This window comes from Erpetoichthys calabaricus, assembly GCF_900747795.2.
Source record: "Erpetoichthys calabaricus chromosome 1 unlocalized genomic scaffold, fErpCal1.3 SUPER_1_unloc_9, whole genome shotgun sequence".
Lineage (NCBI taxonomy): Eukaryota > Metazoa > Chordata > Cladistia > Polypteriformes > Polypteridae > Erpetoichthys > Erpetoichthys calabaricus.
Window position 1 is genome coordinate 459,736 of NW_026261600.1, and position 22,077 is coordinate 481,812.

Below are 22,077 nucleotides of genomic sequence, written 5' to 3' on the forward strand. Positions count from 1 at the left end.
CTTGGTCCTAAGAAATATCAGGGACCCCAGCCATTTTTTCCAGTTTCCTTTGCTTACTCGTCATGCTGAAACTGATCTTTTATTGACTTTAATGGCAAAGAAACTGCCTTTGAAATGGACACAGGAGCCATGCGCTGAAGGAGGTTCCTGTGCAATTACAGCTCAGCATTAACAGTTTCATTATTGACTCGTTGCTTTCTGTTAAATCATTTGTGCCCTGTGAAACTGCTGGGATGGGATCTTATGACTTAATTGTCAGTCTCAATTTCTTTAACTGAACAAGGATTTTTGCTGCTCCATTCCTAAGCTCCTGTGCCACACTTCACACCCCAAGCCCTCTTTTACAGCCTGGACCCTGAACATCTCTCCGCACACCTTCCTCTTGAAAGCCCTTCATTCTTTCCCCTCATGCCTATTTTCCTCACTTACAAGTCCCGGACACCCTGCCTTGTACTGCCCAGTATTTCCCTACTGAAGTGGACACACCTTGGTTAGAATCTTTTCTTTCCTCCAGCACATGCCCTGAAACTTTGCACATTCCATGTATTTTTGTTGTCTACTAAAGCAGTTGCTTCAGTGCACCTCACATATTCACAAAGCGTTTTCTATTTAGGAGATTCGGTTCCCCATGTTTCCTTAGCACTGTGGTCCCAAGGGAAAATTGATTATGGAAGGATAGCACACTGAGCCACTGGTGATTTTCTCAAAATCTTCCTTCCGCCCGTACCGTGTCCAGGATCCTCTGTCTCCAGAGGCAGAGGCTGGCATCGCCGCCGTACATTCTGATCTCGTGAGGCGAGGAGCGATTATTCCAATTACATACTTTCCAGTCAACTCCCCCATTTTTTCCTGTAAAAAAGGCTGACGGGTCCTGCCGTTTTGTTCCAGACCTATGAAAAGTTAACTCTGTGGTTTTTTTTCCTAGAACACCTATTGTTCCTAATCCATCCACTATTCTTTCCACGATACCCCCGTCCGCCCGGTACTTCTCTGTTCTTGACCTTGCTAACGCTTTCTTTTCCATTTCCCGTGCACCCTGATTCTCAATTCTGGGTTGCTTTTACCTTTCAAAACCGCCGATGGACCTGGACCGTCATGCCTCAGGGATATACTGAAGCCCCTTGTGTTTATGGTTTTGGCCAGAAAAAGATAATAAATTGATACAGTATATAGATAAGAAAAAAGAAAAGAAAAATAAATAAACAACAAGTGCACATGATACTCAGAAAATTGCTATTCTTTTTAGGTGAAAATGGCCATAACAAAGTGTCGAAAAAAAAAAAAGAAAAGAGAAAAAAGAAAAAACTGCAGTTACTTCAAGCTATCGTTAAATATTTAGGTCATGACATTTCTTGCGATACAAGAGCTCTCTCTAGCGGCCGTTTAACCATCATTCAAAACCTTCCAAGACCGGTCACAAAACAACAGGTTAAGTCAGCATATTTCTCTGTGGCTGCATAGCTTTTGGTGGGAATGTTTTCTTGTTGTGGAGTTGTGCTGTGTGTTTCCAGAGATGGATTATTTTTGTTTACAGTTGGCATTTGGGTCGCCACGGAAATTAGTGTTTCCTTGTTGTCGCTGACCCAGTTCCGCCTCAGACTTTTCCATGATCTGGAGGCTAGCATGTATGGCACCACGGTGAGATGAATTCCTAATTTAAAAGTAGTACCAGCTTGCGGCCTGAGAATTTGTTTGATTGTAAGTTTTTCAGGAGGAGCACAGCCTTTACAAAATCTAGCTAACACTGCCATCTGGCTACATGCAGTGGTATAGCAGGCTGACAAGGCTCTATGTGATTAAAATAAATAATAATAAAAATGCATTACTCTCACTGACTATATTCTCGTCCATTCACTGTGTTCGTGGACGAAAAAGGGGGGATTAATGAATGCAGTTTTAACGCAACCACATACAGACAAACAAAGTGCTCATGAGCCCCCTAACAGTAAAGGTACCTCACACCGTTCATTCTATTTTAGTAGAGGATTTAAGACCAGCGCTGGCAAACCGATCCAACATCAAAAACTTATTGAATCCCTCTTAGAAGCTATAACTAAACCATCAAAGTTAGCGATCGTTAAATGTCAAGCTCACATAGGAAAACAAGATCCTGTCAGCAAAGGAAACGAATTAGCTGATCACTTTGCTAAACAGGCTGCATATAATAACACATCAATTTCTTTATTCCAACAGAGAAATAACCAGGACCCTGATAATCAACTTGTTTCTTTACAGAGTGCAGCCACGGACAGAGAAAAAAGAAAATAGTCCAAAGAAGGGTCCCTCTCTGATGGAGTCTGGACCCATAGGCAAACTAACAAACCTTTCCTCCCAAAGGCTTCTTTCCCAGGTATGGCAAAAATCGCTCATGGTCTAGACCATGCTGGAAGGGACGCCATGATTCAGGATGTTGAAAAACACTGGGAAGCTGCAGGCTTTTCTACATATGCAGAGCAGTTCTGCAGATGCTGTGCATTATGCCAAAAGTCTAATGTAGGAAAGGGCACCCAGGTAAGTCCAGGTAAGTCCCGCCGTTACACCTAATCCAATGGGTCCGTTTGAACACCTCCAAATGGATTTCATTGAACTAACTCCGTCTAAAGGTTACCGTTATTGTCTAGTAATTGTTGATGTGTTCTCCCGATGGGTGGAAGCTTTTCCTTCTAAACACGCTGATGCTAAAACTGTAGCCTAAGCTTTAATCAAAGAAATTATTCCTAGGTGGGGCATACCACAGAAATTGCAAACTGATAATGGCACCCTCAAATCTAAATTAGCAAAAATCTGTGAGCAGACAAATTTATCCTGACCAGACACTTTGCCTCTGGCCTTAATGAGATTGAGGGCAAGAACACACCGGCAATTAGGACTGTCGCCGTTTGAAATTCTGACCGGACACCCATGCCTGTGGGCATGGTTATGCGAAATGTTAACCTGCATACTGTGGACAATGATCTTCTCTCTTGTCTTACAGGTCTCCGAGCTTCTCTGAAAGAAGTCCACGAGCAGGTTAACCAGGCCTGGAGGACTAATCTTCCATCTAAAGACACGCCGATTCCCTTAGGCACTTGGATCCTCGTCCATGACACTCGGAGGAAACATTGGCATCAGCCGAGGTGGAGAGGACCGTTCCAAGTTCTTCTTTCCACACCACATGCAGTGAAAATGGAAGGATTGCCCGCCTGGATTCACGCCTCACATTGCAAGAGATGGCACCCTTGATTGCTGTGCTACTATGCTTTCTTTTCCCTTGTCTACTGCCCTGGTCACCTTGACTTTCCTGTTAGGAATCACCACATCAGTGCAGGTTGATTTCTGCTCTATTATCAACTGTGGGACTGGTCGACAAGCCCAGTGGACCTGGTCTGACAAATACGTGTGTATGACTGTTTCAAGGTATTATTGGGGAAGTAACTGCGACACCTGGCAATGGGTTTTTGCTAACACTGGAACTGAGAACTGGGGTTCTCAACCTTTTGAGGCCCAAAAATACGGTTTGAAAAATCGATTTTCTATCATAAAAGGACATGCTTCTCATAAATGTGTTGACAACCATTGTAACCCCTTGATCATCATTTTGAAGAACTCCTCTTTACATGACTCAGGAACCTATATATTAGGGGCATATGTATCTGGAACAGACCCTTTAGGGAGATTTCTAATTAAGATTGACAATCCTGTTACTAACACCTCTCATTCTCCTGCACACACACCCGTCTCCCCAACTTCTGGTTCAGACTTTTCTTCTGTTAAGATTATGAATATTTCCACCCTCTCATCCACTTTTTCAATTGAAACTGGCTATGGCGATCAGAACCGTTGGTTACAGTGGGTATTATATTCGGCTAAGCAAGTAAATCAATCTGATTGCTACGCCTGTGCTACGGCCAGGCCACATTTGGCTACCGTCCCTTTCCCTCTTTCTAATATTTACCCTGTTGGTCTTCCTTGTCTCCTTGCCCTTTTTACCTCTCCGTCCACACCAAAAGACTCTAACTGCATTACACTTTCTCTCCTCTTTCCCCCCCCACTCCTCATATGACTCCCCCGATGTTCCAGTCTCATGAAGGCAATTATACCTGCTTCTCTAGTAATTATAGTTCCCCCTTCTGAGGTACTAATGTTGGTCATATCCCTTCTTCCTTCTGTTCCCAGACTTTCCAGGTTAACTCCACCTCATTTAATTCTACATTATCACTTTTCCTGTTGACACAGTCCACTCCGCGTGCTGATGTTTGGTGGATGTGCAGTACATTAAAATTACTTGATATTCTTCCACCTGTTTGGACTGGCACATGCACATTAACCCAACTTGTTATGCCATTCCACCTCCTCCCTTTGAATTCTCCTCGCATGTCGTCCAGCTCTGGCCGACGTCGTCGACCCCGCTCTACTGACCCCTCCACATTCTCTCTTCACGGCCCTGGCGTTTACTTTGATTCCATTGGTGTCCCTTGTGGAGTCCTTGATAAATTTCAAGCGCGAGATCAAGTTGCTGCCGGATTTGAGTCTATTTTCCCCCAAGTTACAATAAATAAAAATGTAGATTGGATTAATTACTTATATTACAACCAACAGCGTTTCCTGAATTTTACTAAAGAGGCTGTTGAAGGGATACATGAACAGGTTGATAGAACATCTCTTATGACTTGGCAAAATTGATTAGCATTAGATATGCTCCTTGCTGAAAAGGGGGGTGTATGTGCTATGTTTGGTGATGTGTGCTGCACTTGCATCCCTAATAATACGGCTGCCGATGGATCAATCACCGTGCTTTGCCAGGTTTAACTGCCCTTTCAAATAAATTAGCTACCACTTCTGGCATTTCTAGCCCCTGGGGCTGATGGCTCAGGTCAGTTTTTATTTCACTGGCCGTTGCTTTTATCATTCTGTTACTTGTGGCCTGCTGTATAGTCCCCCTCATTAGATATATTGTGTCCCAGTATTTCACTGCCTCCGTGGCCAAGGCTTATATGTTACACGAAGAATGCATGCTTCCCATTTCTTCCTCCTTTCCTTCCACTCCTTCCCCTTCTCCTACTCTCTCCCGCGTTACTCCTGTATAACCCATAAAAAAAAAAAAAAAAAAAAAAAAAAAAAAAAAAGGGGGGAATGTAGAAGAAGAATGTTCTCCTCAGCACTATGTGTTTCTTTGTGTTTGTAAAACTATTTTGTAACTTGCCAGTGAGAGACGCTTTGGCTTATGAACTAACAAAAATATATTATTCCAGGGTTCAGGAGAAATAGTGTCCACATGAATAAAATGTAAGCTGTTTCTTGTTTTTCCCTTTCTCAGAGTGAATGTTTCAGGGACAAGGTCACAAGGCTGCAGAACTGCACATGTAGTTTATGCAAAGGCGTCTCTCCTGTGCTAAGCTTCCAAAACACAGATAATGCTTAGCTCAACAGACATATTGTTTAACTTTACTGGTTTGATAAGGATGTTCTTTCTGTCTTATTAATCATGAGATGCTGAAGTATAAAAAACCCCTCCTGGCTTTTGATCAGGGTTCAATTGAGCTTTGCGGCTATAGGTTATACTCTTTTGAATCTCTACTTACTGCGACTCCAAATAAATAAATAAACAAGAATTGAGAAAATATTATCTGTCTGCTTTTCAGTGTGCATTTTTTCGTCCACAGTGTTTACACAGATTATTGTAGAAACGGAACACACATGAAATGCGTGTGTTCCAAATAACAATCTGTTATTTCCACTCTAAAACTCCAGCACTTCACTCCCAGATAATCAATCAAAGCATGAGCTGGGAGAACTTTGTGCACGTTCTGCGGTGGTGGGGGGGATGTAGTAGCAGGCTGCGTGCCTTAATCGGCACACTTACAGGCCAAAAGACACTGAGGCAGAGGTGCGAATGGATTTAAGGAGGGCCAGATCTACGAGTTTTTTCGTAGGCTCTGGTAATTCTAGTGTTAAGAAAGGATCAGTTCCGGCTGCAAAAAGACTGGACTCTCCAAATGTTCCATTCCAGCTTTACAAATAAAACAAGAGGTGTGGAAATTTTTAGGCCGGATTTATACTTCACGCGACGCCACGAATGCTGCAGCGGACACTCCTGCTATGCAAGCTTTGTACTGTTTATACTTGTGTGTGTACTTTACGTAAATCTGGAGGAACCCACCAGGTGGCAGTGCAAGATATTATCACGGTGAGAACAGGTTCGGCTTCTCTGTGTTGTGAATTGCCTGGAACACCCATTAAATTCCGATGACACCTTATCACAATATCTCTGAAAAGGATGTTTAATGTTTAAATCCATCAATCCAGGGATGTGTCCATTCCAGCAAGCATTGGGCACGAGGCAGAAACAATCCCTGGATGGGGCCTCAGCTCATCGCAAGGTGAATACAAGCACTCACATACATTGGAGTCATTTTAGCATAACCAAATCCCCAAATCTTCATGTCTTTGGAAGGAAACCCAGCAGGAAAACATGTAAACTCCAAGCAGGGAATACCAGTGACGTGATTCCCTGTGAGACAGCAGTGCTACCGCTCCGCCATCGTGTCACCCACGTGTGTAATTATTAACAGTATTTGTTATTTAAGTGAAATTAACGATTTATCTGTAAAATGTAACATACACACTTTATTGCATTCCATCATGAGAGTGATATCAAGTATAAATCTAAAGATTCTAAATTTGCAGAGAGTTGGGATATCATACATTTAATGTGTTCTGGGTGGTGATCTATTGCTGTTTGCCGCTGCTGTCAGGTCCAAGAAGCTCGTAGCGATTAAAAACTGGATGACATTTACCACGGTCTGCTTTAATAATAAAGTAAACTACTAGGTTAAAGTGGACGTTTCGAGATTAAAGGCAAAATTTCCACTTTAATCACAAAAATACACGTTTTCACCATGTCCTTAATTTTTTTTCTCTGTGGCTCAAATACAGCGCTGTGCATTATGTTGTTGTTGTGAAGTTGCAAAAAAAGACGGCACAAAGGTGAGACTTTTAAAATGTATCGTGTCATTATGATTGGGAATATGTGACGCTTGAATATAAAAGCGCCACAAATGCATCTGTAAGTCGGCATTTTGCATCACCACATCAAACCATTCATCAAACATCGAAGCACGCACATCGCTCCCGTAGGATCAGCATAGAGGCTGTTATATGTAGACAGTAAACAGAGACACTGACGTCACGTTCCAACTTTTAGTACACTGCGCCCCCCGACTTTTTGCTGGCACTGCAACTCGTGCACGCGTCGCGTTAATTTCTGAGGACCTGCTCAGAGGACATGTGAAATGAATGCTGGGAACGTGTGGCAGCCATGATGTGGGGGCGTACGCATATGCGTTCTGAGCATGAAGTATAAACCAGCCCTTATACATAGAACAGTCTCATTTGTAGTATCTGATGATGAAGGGAAATGTGATTGTCATGGGTAATTTATTTAACTGTAAAGTGGTTTTGATAAATGTTTATGCACCCAATGTAGATAATAGGGAATTCATGCAAAATGTATTTGCATCCATTCCCAATGTGAACACTTATAAAATTATAATGGCTGGGGATTTTAATTGTGTTTTAATCCACTCTTAGACAGGTCTCCTGTCACAGGGGGGATGACATCTAACACGGCAAAGACAATTACACAGTTTGTAACTGACCACAGCTTATCAGACCCATGGGAATTTCTAAACCCAAACACAAGAACATATTCCTTCTACTCACAAGTGCATCATTGCTACTCAAGAATTGATTATTTCTTTGTAGATAATAATTTCTTGCCTACAATTAAATCTTGCAAATACGATGCTATTGTTATTTCCGACCAATTTTTTTTCTACAGACAAATGCATCCTCAGAGGTCTCTGCAGGAATACTCTGGGAAACCCTGAAGGCCTTCTTAAGAGGACAGATTATCTCATACCTTTCCCACTGAAATAAACTGGAAACCAAGAAGGTATCAGAGCTAATCAACAAAATTACTAGAAAAGATCAAGAACGTGCCTGGTGTCCAAGTGAGGCTCTTAATAGGAAAAGGCAGGCTCTGCATTCAGAGCTCAACTTCTTGACAACTAAAGAAACTGAACTACTCATTTTTAAATCAAGACATCATTACTATGAACACGGAGAGAAGGCTAACAAGCTCTTAGCTCAACAAATCAACAAGCAAGAAGTTCGCAATGCAATCCCAGCAATCACCAATACAAACAGAGACAAAATCAATGACCATAAAAATATAATGCACACATTTAGAGACTACTACAAGTCCTTATATTCCACTGAGCATAAAGAAGACCAGAAACAATCTAATGCATTTCTGGATGCATTACAGATACCACAAATAGATACACTCAGTGGAGAGGAATTGGATAAACCTTTGGCGCTATCAGAATCCCAATGGCTACCCTGCCGAATTGTATAAGAAATTATCTACACAGCTAGCTCCCCTCTTATTAGCAACATTTACAAAAGCTAGAGACAAAATTCTACCACAAACTTTTCGCCAAGCATTAATCACTGTCTTTCCTAAACAAAATAAGGACTTATGTTAAGACTTATGCTTAAGGGGGGGACCTTTTTCACTGGTGCACCGCAAAATACACATGCAACAGAGTACATGTGTTAGTGGAGGTATTGAGTGGTGAAAATGGACAGAGAACATTCTGAAACTGAAGCTGTAGCAGACGATAAAGTTGAACATCATGACACAGAAGAACTTTTGACGAAAAATGGTGCCGTGTCTGTTGTCTGGAGATACTTTGGTTTTAAAAGGTCGGATGTGGACCATTATGTTCAAATGTGTGAATACTATTTTACACTACTGGATAATACTGCAAGCCAAGCTGTACTTGTTTTATTTTATTTTTTTTCAATACTGTGTAATGTATCTGGTTACTGTGTAATACTGTGACGGTCCCCTACAGACTCCCTCTTCCCACATGGGAGTCTGTTGAACCAACACCATCGATAGTTATGACCGAGATGAGCTGAGAAATCTCATTGAAGCCAGGGGATGGTGGAAAGTGCTCAAGTGCTTTTGTTAAAAACAGTCAAAGTAAAACAAAAAGTGTCCGTTGTGCAGTGTTCAGAAAAATACAGTACAGTAATCCCTCACTTATCGCGGGAGATAGGTTCCAAGGCCGACCGCGATAACTGAATTTCCGTGAAGTAGGGACACCATATTTATTTAATTATTTAACGTGTATTTGGATGTTTTTAAACCCTCCCTGTACAACCCACCCTTTACTCTATTAATAACAGGGACAACTGCTAAGCAATATGAAATCGGTAGGTAAGTTTACACTTACTGTATAGCGAAGTACACGTAGCTATATATGACGTGATGATGAATATGCTGCGCAGTAAAAATGATGACGATGAAGGTGATAATCCCCTGAATGCAGTAGCAAGAGCACGTTAATGCTGAATGAGTGAGATGAGACTTCCTGGTTAATGCAGCACTCCGTCGCTGAGCCAATCAGCAGCACACAGGAACTTAACTGCGTGCTCTGATTGGGTAGCTTCTCAGCCATCTGCCAATAGCATCTCTTGTATGAAATCAACTGGGCAAACCAACTGAGGAAGCAAATACCAGAAGTAAAAAGACGAATTGTCCGCAGAAACCTGCGAAGCAGCGAAAAATCAGCGTTATATATTTAGATATGCTTACATATAAAATCCGCGAAGTCGTGAATCCGCGAAAAGTGAACCGCGAAGTAGCGAGGGATTACTGTACCCAAATAAATAGCAAATCCATAAAGCCAGTGAAACATGGGGATAAACTCCATAATAAATAAATCCGTCAAAATGCAGTCTCTCGCCTCGCACACCACCTTCTGTCTCCACAACTCACCCTTCACTGGCGTTGCAGCACGAAGTGCTTTCTGCCAACCCGTTTTGGCTGCTGCCACACTGCGCAGCCAGACCGTCTGAGATCGGTACACCTCCCGTCTTCCTTCATGCTCACTCAGTCGCTCCTCAGATCCATTGGGAGGTCTTACATTTCGCTCGACCCACTCTACACGCTTAGTCAGTGGCGTGAACCAGCCCCTAGAGCATCTCCATCCTGGTGTCTGGATCGTCTCCCATGACTGCCTTTTCCCTTCTTTAACCTCCTTGTATTCTTTTCTTTTTTCCTTCCCCCTATCCTGCCAGCCCATAAATATAAGTCAACATGGGCGCAGTGCCGTATTCACATGCCGCAGTAAGCCAACAAAGCAATTGAGAACGATCGGGTGCGACTCGCCCAAATCACCTCATCAACTCCCCGTGGTCATGCAATTGCGCCCACGGAGACGGACACAGCGAACTGGATTTAAAAAGTGACCTGTTTTTTTTTTTTGGTTTTGAAGCCGCGGACACACTATATCACAAATAGCATTATAAATGCAAGTTGTAGTTTTACTATTTATGTATATAGCTTAGCTTGAAGCAAGGTCCATATTAATGCAGTTTGCCTTAATGACAGTTCAGATGGTAAAGATGTCATCACCAAGCTGCACTTGTTTTAATTTATTTTGGAGAATACTGTGTTATGTACCTGGGCTTGAAGTAATAGTATTAGTACTGGAAGTTGCACTATTATTTATTTTATTGTTATTATTTATTAGTTTAAATATTATGCAGTTTAATGATGGTAAAGTTGTTTAAAAATTCACTTTAATGTGTCAGTGGACAGAGATTGTTAACATTAACAGAAAGTGTAGTTGGTTTACAAAAAATATTTACTATTTATTCCTTTTCTAAGACATGTTCAGTGCAATACAACTTTTGACAAGCACTTCTGGATATTTTACTAAGTCTAAATGCCTCTTTAGATGGTTGACAAATTTTAGTTTAAGTTGTTTGCAAAATTTGTTCAATAAAAAGGTTCTATATTTTGACAGCAACTGTCATGCAATGCGATTCCTTCTCTTCGTTAGTGCCACCCTCCTTGAAAACTATCACTTTATGGGGCCATGCCATGCAAACCTTTATTAATACTTGTGTGCATATTAAAATGCTTTTTGTACAATGTACAATTCTCATGACAGTGGAATAGGTTAGTCTTAGCCAGTCTAATGCAGTAATTGCAGTGGAAAATGTGGTTAACTCATGCATGGGAAAAAAATACTGTCGAATACCATGAAACCGGTACAATTTTGAAAAATTACTGTGATATAGAATTTGTCATAACGCCCTGCACTAATTCAGACTACATCAAACTAGAATGTGGTACCAGACAAGGATGCCCCCTGTCAACACTGCTTTTTGCAATTGCCATTGAGCCATTGGCAGTTCACTGTCGAAACGCTTATGAGATAAAGGGGATTATCAGAGAAGGACTTGAACAGAACATTTCTCTATATGTAGATGATATGGTACTGTATACTGTATATCAGATCCACAACATACTAACAGCACTAACAGAATTTCTAAAGATTTCTGGTCTCAGAATTAATTTGACTAAAAGTGTACTCTTTTCAGTGAATTCTCAAGAACACAATATAAGATTGGACACCTTCTCTTTAATCATCGCAGATCAGTTTAAATACCTAGGGGTAAATATCAGAAGTAAACATAAAGCTCTTAATCAACAAAATTTCGCTATCTGTATGGAAAAAATTAAGCAAGACTTGCACAGATGGTCAACCCTTCATCTTACTTTAGCTGGAAGAATTTACATTGTTAAGTTGAATATCCTCCCTAAGCTTCTCTTTTTATTTCAAAACATTCCAATATACATCATTAAATCATTTTTTAAAAAATTAAGATTCAACCATAACTTCATTTATCTGGAATTCAAAACATCCACGTATCCAAAGAATGACGCTACAAAGACCTAAGGCAGAAGGTGGCATGGCTCTACCAAACTTTCAATATTATAACTGGGCAGCAAACATACAAGCTATAAAAACCTGAACACAAATAGATGAACATACACAGGCTTGGTAAGCAATAGAAATAAAATCCTGCAACACTTCTTTAAATTCCTTGTTTTGTACCCTAACAAATGCAAGTTATCGCCAATATACTAACAATCCAATTGTGTTTCACTCACTTAGAATATGGAACCAATGTAGGAAGTACTTCAAAACAGAGAAGCTTTTATCTGTGACACCTCTGCATGAGAACCACATTTTTCCACCCTCACAAACATATGCAGTTTTTAATGTCTGGAAAACATTCAGGATTAAAACACTTAGAGATCTGTACATAGACAACATCTTCACACCCTATGAACAATTACATTCTAAATTTAACTTTCCAGCAACACATTTGTTTCACTACCTTCAAATCAGAAACTTTGTTAAACAGGATCTGCCCAATTTTCCTCACCTCCCACCCACCTCTATGCCAGAAAAAATATTGATCAGTCTTGATCAGTCTATTCTGTAATATATAAAACCATTTTATAATCCCACCCTTTCAAAGACCCAAGAGGAGAGTGGGAAAAGGATCTCTCACTCAACATCTATTAAAAGTAATGGAAAGTAGCAATGCACAGAATTCACTTGACCTCCATATGCGCAAAGCATAGAATTATTCAACTCAAAATTATATATCGAGCACATCTGTCTCGCTTAAAATTGTCCAAAATGTTTCCAGGGCAAGATCCGCACTGTGAACGCTGCAATCAAGTTCCAGCCTCACTAGACCACATGTTCTGGGCCTGCACCAAATTAACATCATTCTGGACCAAAAGCTTTAAATGTCTATCAGACTGCCTTGGTGTCTCAGTCCCTCCTAATCCACTAACAGCTGTGTTTGGTGGGCTACCAGAGGAGCTTAAAGTGGAGAAGGACAAACAAACTGTAATGGCCTTCACTACACTATTGGCATGCAGACTTATCTTGCTCAACAGGAAGAATCCAAACTCTCCTCTTTTAAGTCAGTGGGTAACTGATGGTATATACTACTTCAAATTGGGAAAAATCAAATTTGCACTGCACAGGATCTGTGCAGAACTTTTTCAAAACCTGGCAGGATCTAATTAAAAACTTTTTAGATTAAGCATTTAAAGCTCTGAAGAAGCAGATTCTCTCCCCTTTTTTCCTTCTTTTTTCTTTTCCATTTACAGTACAATCCCTCTTAATTGGCCTTGCATTAACTGGCCGACAAATTAACCGGCCTGTTAAAATTAAAAAAAAAAAAAATGTAATCCTGAGATCTTCTTTATATTATATGTATGCATCTCTTTCTTTCCTGGAAGGTGAGAGGGCTCCTACTTTCAGAGTGATTTCCATTTACATATTCCTTTATGAATTATCCACTGTGCCTTCTTTCTACCTGGCGGCTCCCCTGCTTCTCCCATCGGGCTACGCAACAGGGAAGTCGCCCTATCCGCAGGTGCAGCTGCCTTCCACACTGGTCCGGTAGCCCTCCGATCCCTGGCTACATCAGGCTCCATCCGGATCGAGACTTGGGTTCTTTCCACAGCAGCCAGGGTGCTCACTCACGCTGGGGATAAACCAGCCCAAAGCCTCCACGACTGCCGCTGCCTTCCGACAGCCAGTCGTCTTCAATACCGGTCACTCCAGCTCCGTGACCGCTCAGCTGGAGTGACCGCTTTCTTCAGCCCCACTGAGTGTCGGCCAAACACTCATCTGCAGGGGTTCACCTCCCAGCTGCCTGCCTTTGCTCCATCGAATCTGCACTCGCTCACTCTCCTGCACCGGCTTTCCTTTATCTGCTTCCTTCTCCATTAACCTCCCGTTCTTTCCTGTGCTCCCCCTAGCCGCCTCATGCTTCTATTTAACACAGGGACAATTACAGATGTGGACGACTCCTCACCTGTGCACTTAAGCTAGGATCACCCTCATCATGAACTCCCCGAGAACCGATCGGCCACACATACTCGCTAAGCCGCGACTGCGGTGATTATTTATTTGAAAAGCGGCCTTTTTGACTTGAGCTGTGGACCCGCTACACCACACTGTCCAGTCATTGTACGAGAAAAAAACCTGTGTGCGAAATCGTGGATGAAGCCTTGTGGATATGGTTTCTTCAGGAACGTCAAACAGGTACAGTACATACCGTAGAAATATTTTCTACATGAAAATTGGTATGCGTCATATTAACCGGCCAAAATGCCAACTGGCTATGGGTCCAGTCCCGAGGTGGCCGGTTAAGAGGAATTGTACTGTATCTTTATTCACTTATTAATTCATTTATTTACTTATTTTTACTAGCTTTAAGTTTTACTCTGCTGGCCTACTTCTCTTTCTCAGGGGTGGGGGTTGATTTGTTTTCGATCCTATTTTTGTAATAATTGCTTTATTTGTATGGAAAGTTTTGTGATTTCAATAAAACCAAAAACAAAAAAGAAGGCATAGAGTTAAGTGAAGAGGAATACGAAACTGCAGATTTTGAACCTAACAAAAATAAGAGATGATCCTCTTTCTGTTGTTTCATGTTTCAGATAACAAAACAAAAGGGGAAAAAATAAAATAAAATAAAGGGTGAAGATTGCTGCTGAAGAGCTACAGCTGTTAACCCTTTGTACACCACAGACGTCATCAGCAGCAACCTAGTTGGGTCTGTATGATAAAGCCACATGTACAAGTAGCCAAATGGACCTTAACTTCCATCCCACCACCGTGGTCCAGTGCAAAAAAAACACAAATAGAAGTTATTGGGGTATAGGAATTGTGAATTTCCCATTGGGATTAATAAAGTATCTATCTAGGAAGAAAACCAGAGTACCTGTACAGGGCAGGAGCCAGCTATAGACCATCATAGGGTACACTCACATTCAAGTCCATAACCACACCAAGACAAGTTAGATTTACCAGGCCAATAAACCTGAGCATCTTTAGAGAAGTGGAGAAAATAAGAATAAAAGAGCAGACATGGAAACTGCATAGAGACTAAAAAATCAGGCTGAGATTCAAATTCATTCTGACAGAACTGTAAGGCAGTAACACAAACCACAAATCTCTATTAACTTCTCTAATACTCACTAACAGACATTACTGAAACATAGGAGTTTGCCATATTTGATACGAGTTAAATGGGGAAAAAGACACACATTTAAGTGTCCATCCAAGCAATGCATGTAAATGTCTGCTGTCTGCATTGGGTTAAGCAGGTTTGAGTGTGTAAATACAGATACTGGTGGCCAACCTTTACCAGTTATGAACATATAATTTACTACTACTCCATGGCAGCACTGCCGTTTTCTCTCCCTATATTTTAGTATTTGATCTCAGCTCGTATTCTCGAAGACTCTTCTCCACGGTCATGGACTCAAGTTCGTTTTTGACTTAATCTGAATCCTCACTATTCTTTTAATAGTCAGCCGGTCACCTCCTCCGCGACTGTCTTTGAACTGGACACCGCGGAGAGACAAAAGAGAAACAAAGGCAGAAATCAAAGCGCCGTACGTGTGGAATGGCCGTCTCCTCGATGTCTCCGATTCGAGAAGGAATCGACTAAATGAACACACGGGAAGGAATGAATAAGAGCCGGCGGTGTGACTGGGTGCTACGAATTAAAATTTGGGACTCAGCCACGTGAAGTAAACCGCATATCCCAATGAACAGAAACATCACGCAGGTGGCCACAGGTGGATTCACTCAAGCAAAGTTCGGCTGGGGGCCTAACGAACAGGAACACGCCGCTCGCCTCTCACTCAAGTCGCGCGCAGCGATTCTAATGGAGCGAATGAAAACTCACACATCCATAAAGTACATCCCCAAAATCCAAAGCACTTACTGTCTGCCTCGTGGCGATGGGATTGTTTCTGAACTCGTTCACACTTCTGTCTCACTCAGCAACAACCCTATGTCCGTACTGCTTCACAAAGCGAGACAATGGCAGCGTGACTTCAGTAACCGTCGCATTAGATTACGTCATCCTGTGGCCGACATAGGGTCACGTGACAGTTAAAGCGCGCTTGCGCTGTGCCTGGAGGGAGGCTGGGTGGCTCAGGGTCCGACTATGTCGCTACATAATATGCGCTCTCGTGCATGCTGGGAGGTGCCCCTTGAAATGTGAGCCGTGTCTACTTATTATTGATATCTCTATAACAAGCATATCTCCACCTCTCCAGGGTCTCCTCAACCTGCTCGCTACAATCGCTACAGATCACAATGTCATCAGCAAACATCACAGTCCACGGGGACTCCTGTCTAATGTCGTCTGTCTGTCAGCCTGTCCATCACCACTGCAAATAAGAATGGAATAAGAATTGCGAAATAAGAATTGTGTTCATATTAAATTGTTTGCGCATATATGGTTTATTTTAGAAGCAATAAGCTATTATTATATTATAGTATATTTTTGAGAACTTTAATTGTTTTTGTAGTTCTTATAAGGCACCGTTAACTCAGAATATTTAATTTATTAATAATGTTATTAGGGCGGCGCAGTGGTAGCGCTGCTGCCTCGCAGTTAGGAGACCCGGATTCGCTTCCCGGGTCCATCCTGCGTGGAGTTTGCATGTTCTCCCCGTGTCTGCGTGGGTTTCCTCCGGGCGCTCCGGTTTCCTCCCACAGTCCAAAGACATGCAGGTTAGGTGGATTGGTGATTCTAAATTGGCCCTGGTGTGTGCTTGGTGTGTGGGTTTGTTTGTGTGTGTCCTGTGGTGGGTTGGCACCCTGCCCGGGATTGGTTCCCTGCCTTGTGCCCTGTGTTGGCTGGGATTGGCTCCAGCAAATCCCCGTGACCCTGTGTTCGGATTCAGAAGGTTGGAAAATGGATGGATAACGTTATTTTTTGTTAATTTCATTAACTCTGTGAAACGCTTCTCAATAGTGCCTTTAGTTACAATGGTGCCATCTAGTGACCAACTTTAGTATTGTCATTTTCTGATTCATATTTTTGTAAGATTTTGCAACGTTATCTATTTTCCTTTATGTGTAATTTGTGATCTGAGACTCGTTCTACTTTAACTTTTAATTGTATACCACACACACACACGTATATGTACGTCTATATCTGCATATTAGAGTTTGGATCTGAAATCTACTTTCCAAGTGTTTTAATCGACACCCTGCTGCGAATGCCAACTATTCCTGCACAACCAGAAGTTCTTCAGATGTTTCTCTCCAATGTGTTTCTTTAATATCGGAAGGTGAATTTTGAACGCCATCACCTCTTGTTTTTATGGTTGGGACAAAAGGCGACGCATTCACCACCAAGGCTCGTTTTTGTGCCAACCACTTGGAAGGGGCGTATTTTGTGACCTCCTTGTATCTTCGACATCATTAATAAGCCAAGTTCCTCATTGATAATCTGTACACGTACAATTGGCATTGAGTAATCCTGATTCGCTTGGCGGTTCTTTTATCAGAAACATGTTGTAAATCTTTATGCCAGCCAATGTTTCCGTAAGGGAATAAAAGTGTGTAAACCACAGGATCGCAATTCATATTCAGCGTGGAAATCTGTTTACAGGAGTTGCCTATGGGATAGATGCAAATGTCCCTTTCGGCAGGCAGTTCGCCGTCTTCTCTGATGAAAATCTCTGCAACATCGGTGTGACATGTCGAGACATTGTATCGTCGTAAATCCCGCTCAGGGTATTCCTTGAAAACCATTCGTACAGATGTTGTTGGATTGGACTGAGCGATTTCATGCGTGTGTTTGTGTGATTTAGCGAAGGGGTTGATGGTCCTGAGCATGGAATCTAGCTGGACTCTGGAGAAGTACATTTTCGCTGCATGCAGAGTTTGATTTATTTTGTAAGCGGACTTCAGTAGCTTGTCGAGAAATGCCATGTCGGCTGGGGACCGGTTTTGAAATGGAAGCAGGACGAACCAGAAGAGAAATATATATAAGAGATGGGATAGTCCTTCAATTTCGCATATACACGTGAATAACTTAATAAAATGATTGACTTTAAAATATTGCTTATGGTTTACAAAGCCTTAAATAATCTCACCCCATCTTATATATCGGAATGTATGACACCTTATATTCCAAATCGTAACCTCAGATCCTCAAATGAGTGTCTGCTTAGAATTCCAAGAGCAAAACTTAAAAGAAGTGGCGAGGCGGCCTTCTGCTGTTATGAACCTCAAATCTGGAAAAGCCGCCAGTAGGAATTCGCCAGGCTGATACAGTGGAGCACTTTAACAAACTGCTGAAAACACATTACTGTAACATGACTTTCTGATAAGTTCACCTTCATTTAATCCTGATACTCTGTATATTCAGTTCATTATCATAACTATTCATGGTGGCTCTACAATCCGTACTAACCCCTACTCTCTCTTCTGTTTCTTTTCCCAGTTTTCTGTGGTGTTGACCTGCACCTCCACCACCTGATCAAAGCACCGTGATGTTCCTACATTGATGGATTAAAAGCCAGAAGTCTACATGACCGCCATCATCAAGTCCTTCCATGAGAACCCTAAATACAAAGAGGACTGATCATTTATGTGAGGTAGAATGTCCAGAGGGGGCTGGGTGGTCTCGTGGCCTTGAACCCCTGCAGATTTTATTTTCTCTCCAGCCGTCTGGAGTTTTTTTTTTGTTTGTTTTTTCTGTCCTCTCTGGCCATCGGACCTTAGTCTTATTCTATGTTAATTAGTGTTCTCTTATTCTAATTCTTACTTTGTCTTTTAGTTCTCTTTTCTTCATTATGTAAAGCACTTTGAGCTACATTATTTATATGAAAATGTGCTATAGAAATAAATGTTGTTGTTGTTACATAGTAAGTTGCAGATGTTTTATTGATTTATTTATGTTGTAGGGAGCAGCTTTTTTTCCTTTTAAATGCAATGAGTTCAAGTAAAAAGTCTCAAATAAATAAAATACCCAAGTAAAGATACAGATAACCTATACCTAAAAATTCTACTCAAGCACAGTAACGAAGTTGTTTTATTTCTGTTCTTCCCACCTCTGATCCATCTCATCATCGTTAACAAATGCTTTACCTTCATTCTGTGCACATTCTCTCTTCAAGTTTCTTCTTTTTACGTTTTTTATGCCATCTTAGGTCTCAATGTGACTTTCGCTCCTGTTATTTTCCTCCTGACTCTCAGTCAGCCTTCCCATCATTCCTGGCGGTAGACGTCACTCATTGTGCGACACGACTGTCTGGTGATAATCATTGATTTTGAATTAATTGCCCCACAAACACAAGCCAAAGCTTCTCTGCCACTGCAGCGGAGTTTTGTTTAAATCAAATGTTTAATTTGTAATCAGATACTGTAAGTGCTTCATGAAACACATGACGGGGCTTAGCTGGCTACACACAGACAGGTGATGTTCATACTCCACAAATATACTGAGGCTGAACTTGCAGCTTGGGGACCCTTAGTGGCTTAGATGGCCCTCTGCTTCTGTGGAGACTTCATAGAGCAAGAAATGGCGCTGGATATTGTACACAATTATTATGATTTTCATCATTTGTAATGGCTCTAAATTATGTGTTTGCATGAGGACATCTGATTAAAAATTCAATTGCAATTAATCTCTCAGTTCAAATTTGTTATCGAAAGTCACTTTGTATTAATTGCAATTTGTCATATTTCCTTCAAGCAAATTAATATTTTTCTTTAAAGCAGAAATAACTCAGGGATTACTTTCTAATACAAAACAGTTTTAATAATCAGTTGCCTCTGTATATTAAATTATTTTGGTTTCTTTATTGAACAGTTTTGTGTAACAAACAAATGAACAAACAGTACAACACTAATTAGTGAATGGCTCTAAGTAGGATTAATTAATTAATACTTCAGAGCCACACAACAATGCAAATTAGTTGGAACTTTGATTGGTTATGTCAATAATTCTGTCTTTAAAATGATATGAAGATGAAAAATTAAACATTATTGCGTTTCTGCCTATTTATTTAGCCAGTTGCTTAAGCAGACTTCAGTTTATTTCCACCAATTGTTTAAGTGATGATATCCCAGATACAAAAACAAAAGTTCACAAGCGACCAGTGCTGGGAAACGTCACTTAAATTAAATTCATTACATTGCTCATTACTTACAAAATCCTAATCTCCTCCAGTTCAGCACGTTTCTTTTCTTCACTTGTCTCGATGGTGAAAAACAAAGAGTCGTAGTAAAGCTGAACGCACACTGCATGTGTTACTGCCATGATGTGATTTAACTGATCGGTTACTTCACTGCATTTCTCAGTTTGCTATCTGCGCTCTGCTTGGAGCTCGTGATGGACAACACGTTACCTCTGAAGGACAGGATCTCACATCCCAGTCCAAACGGTGAGATGGAGTCCTCGTCTGTCAGCAGCCTCGGCCGAGCACTTCAAGCTTAGTGCACTGAGCCCGTTGTCTGAAAGGCCGTAGCGGCGCCCACAGATGGGTGGTCTGCAGTGTGTGAGTTGGGGTTTGGCTGAATGTGGAGATGACCTTCTGATAACAGCAGATACTGGTTCCCCTTCATTACTCATCCTCCTTGACCTGACAGCTGCTTTTGACACAATAGACCATAACATCCTCCTTCACCGCCTGAAATACACCATTGGACTCTCAGGAAATGTTCACAATTGTTTCACATCTTACCTGACCGGCAGAACTGAGCATGTCACCCTGGGCAGTGCAAAATCTCATACCCACAACGTCACCTGTGGTGTCCCACAGGGCACTGTGCTTGGACCCATCCTCTTCACCATTTACATGCTCCCTCTTGGAAATGTCATTAGCAGACATGGTTTATCTTTCCATTGTTATGCTGACGACACTCAGCTTTACCTCAGGACCACCCCCACCTCCTCTACTGCTCCTCTGCCAATATCTACATTGACTACCTGCCTGGAGGAGACAGAGGTGTGGATGAGGCTCAATTTTCTTCAGCTAAACAGATCCAAAACAGAAGCCATCTTAGTTGGCACATCACACCATCTCCACTCTTCTACCATCACCAGTATCACTCTCGCTGGCCAAAACATCCCCCTTTCTACATCTGTCACCAATTTGGGTGTTAAAATGGACCCTCAACTCACCTTTGACACCCACATCAAATACCTCTGTAAGTCTTCTTTCTACCACCTCAAGAACATCGCTAAACTCCACCCAACTCTCACCCTGGCAGATGCAGAGAAGCTCGTCCATGCCTTTGTCTCCTCCAGGCTGGATTACTGTAATGCGCTCTTTATCAGGATTCCTGGCAGGAGTATCCAGAGACTCCAGTATATTCAGAATAGTGCTGCCAGGATCCTGATGAGGGTGCAAAAGCATGACCATATCACCCCAATCCTGAAAACCCTTCACTGGCTCCCTGTCCCACTCAGAATTGAGTACAAGGTCTCCCTCCTCACCCATCAGTGTATTGATGGACATGCCCCCCTTTACTTACAGGATCTTCTTACTCCTTATACCTCCTCACGCACCCTCCGCTCTGTACACACTAACACTCTCCAAGTCCCTAGAACCAAGCGTTGCAGTATGGGTGATAGGGCCTTGTCATCTGTGGCGCTGAGACGGTGGAACGCCCTCCATGACTACCTGAGAGCCCCACAGTCGACTGAGGAATCTAAAAACTCATCTTTTTAGAAAGACATTCTGTTAAAGTACAAATAGATTCTCTTGTTTTATTATTTTATTGTTACTCTGTAGCACTTTGAGATTGTTAAAATATAAAGTGCAATATAAATAAAATTTATTATTATTATTATTATTAGAGATGAGGTTAGGCTCCTCCACACACACTGCCTTGGCCATTTTGCTCTCGGGTTGGTCAGTTTAGCTTTCAGCTCAAAAGACCATGTAAAAGAGGGGTTTCATGGACCTCTGGAAAATGTGCTAATTCACAGGGTTTGGCCAACAGAAAGCCGAGTGCAGGAGTCACCGTCAGATGACAGGAGATGACAGACAGGTGATTGTAATTTATTCAAAGCAACAAATAATATACAACAATAAAGTAAGCACACTGTAGGTAAACCAAGATAGTGGAATGCAAAGTCTCTCAGGAACAGGAAACCCCTTCTGGTCAAAAGGCCTGACTTTACTGAACTTTTTGACAATAACATTAATAATAATAATATTTAGTGACGCTGAGGAGACTTACAACATTTGAGACACAATTGCTGGCATTTCTTTTGCTTTTCCAGTATTAGCACAGACAGCTGAAGTGACCTCCTCATGGTGACACACTGCCAGTGCCTATCAGTCCTAACATATCAAATCCTTTTGAAATTCACTCT

General features: G+C 41.6%; 1 protein-coding gene across 3 annotated transcripts in view; it reads right to left on the reverse strand.

Annotated features, from left to right (window-relative positions):
- Positions 1-22,077, reverse strand: part of LOC127526442 (gastrula zinc finger protein XlCGF7.1-like) — a 620,518-nt gene that overhangs the window by 405,687 nt on the left and 192,754 nt on the right. The window contains exon 1 of one of the 3 annotated variants that reach the window (XM_051922000.1): positions 15,669-15,789. The exons of the other annotated variants lie outside the window; for them this stretch is intronic. The gene's annotated coding sequence lies outside the window, so the exon portion shown is untranslated. Of the gene's footprint in view, positions 1-15,668; positions 15,790-22,077 lie in introns of those variants that run through there. 3 annotated transcript variants of the gene reach the window in all.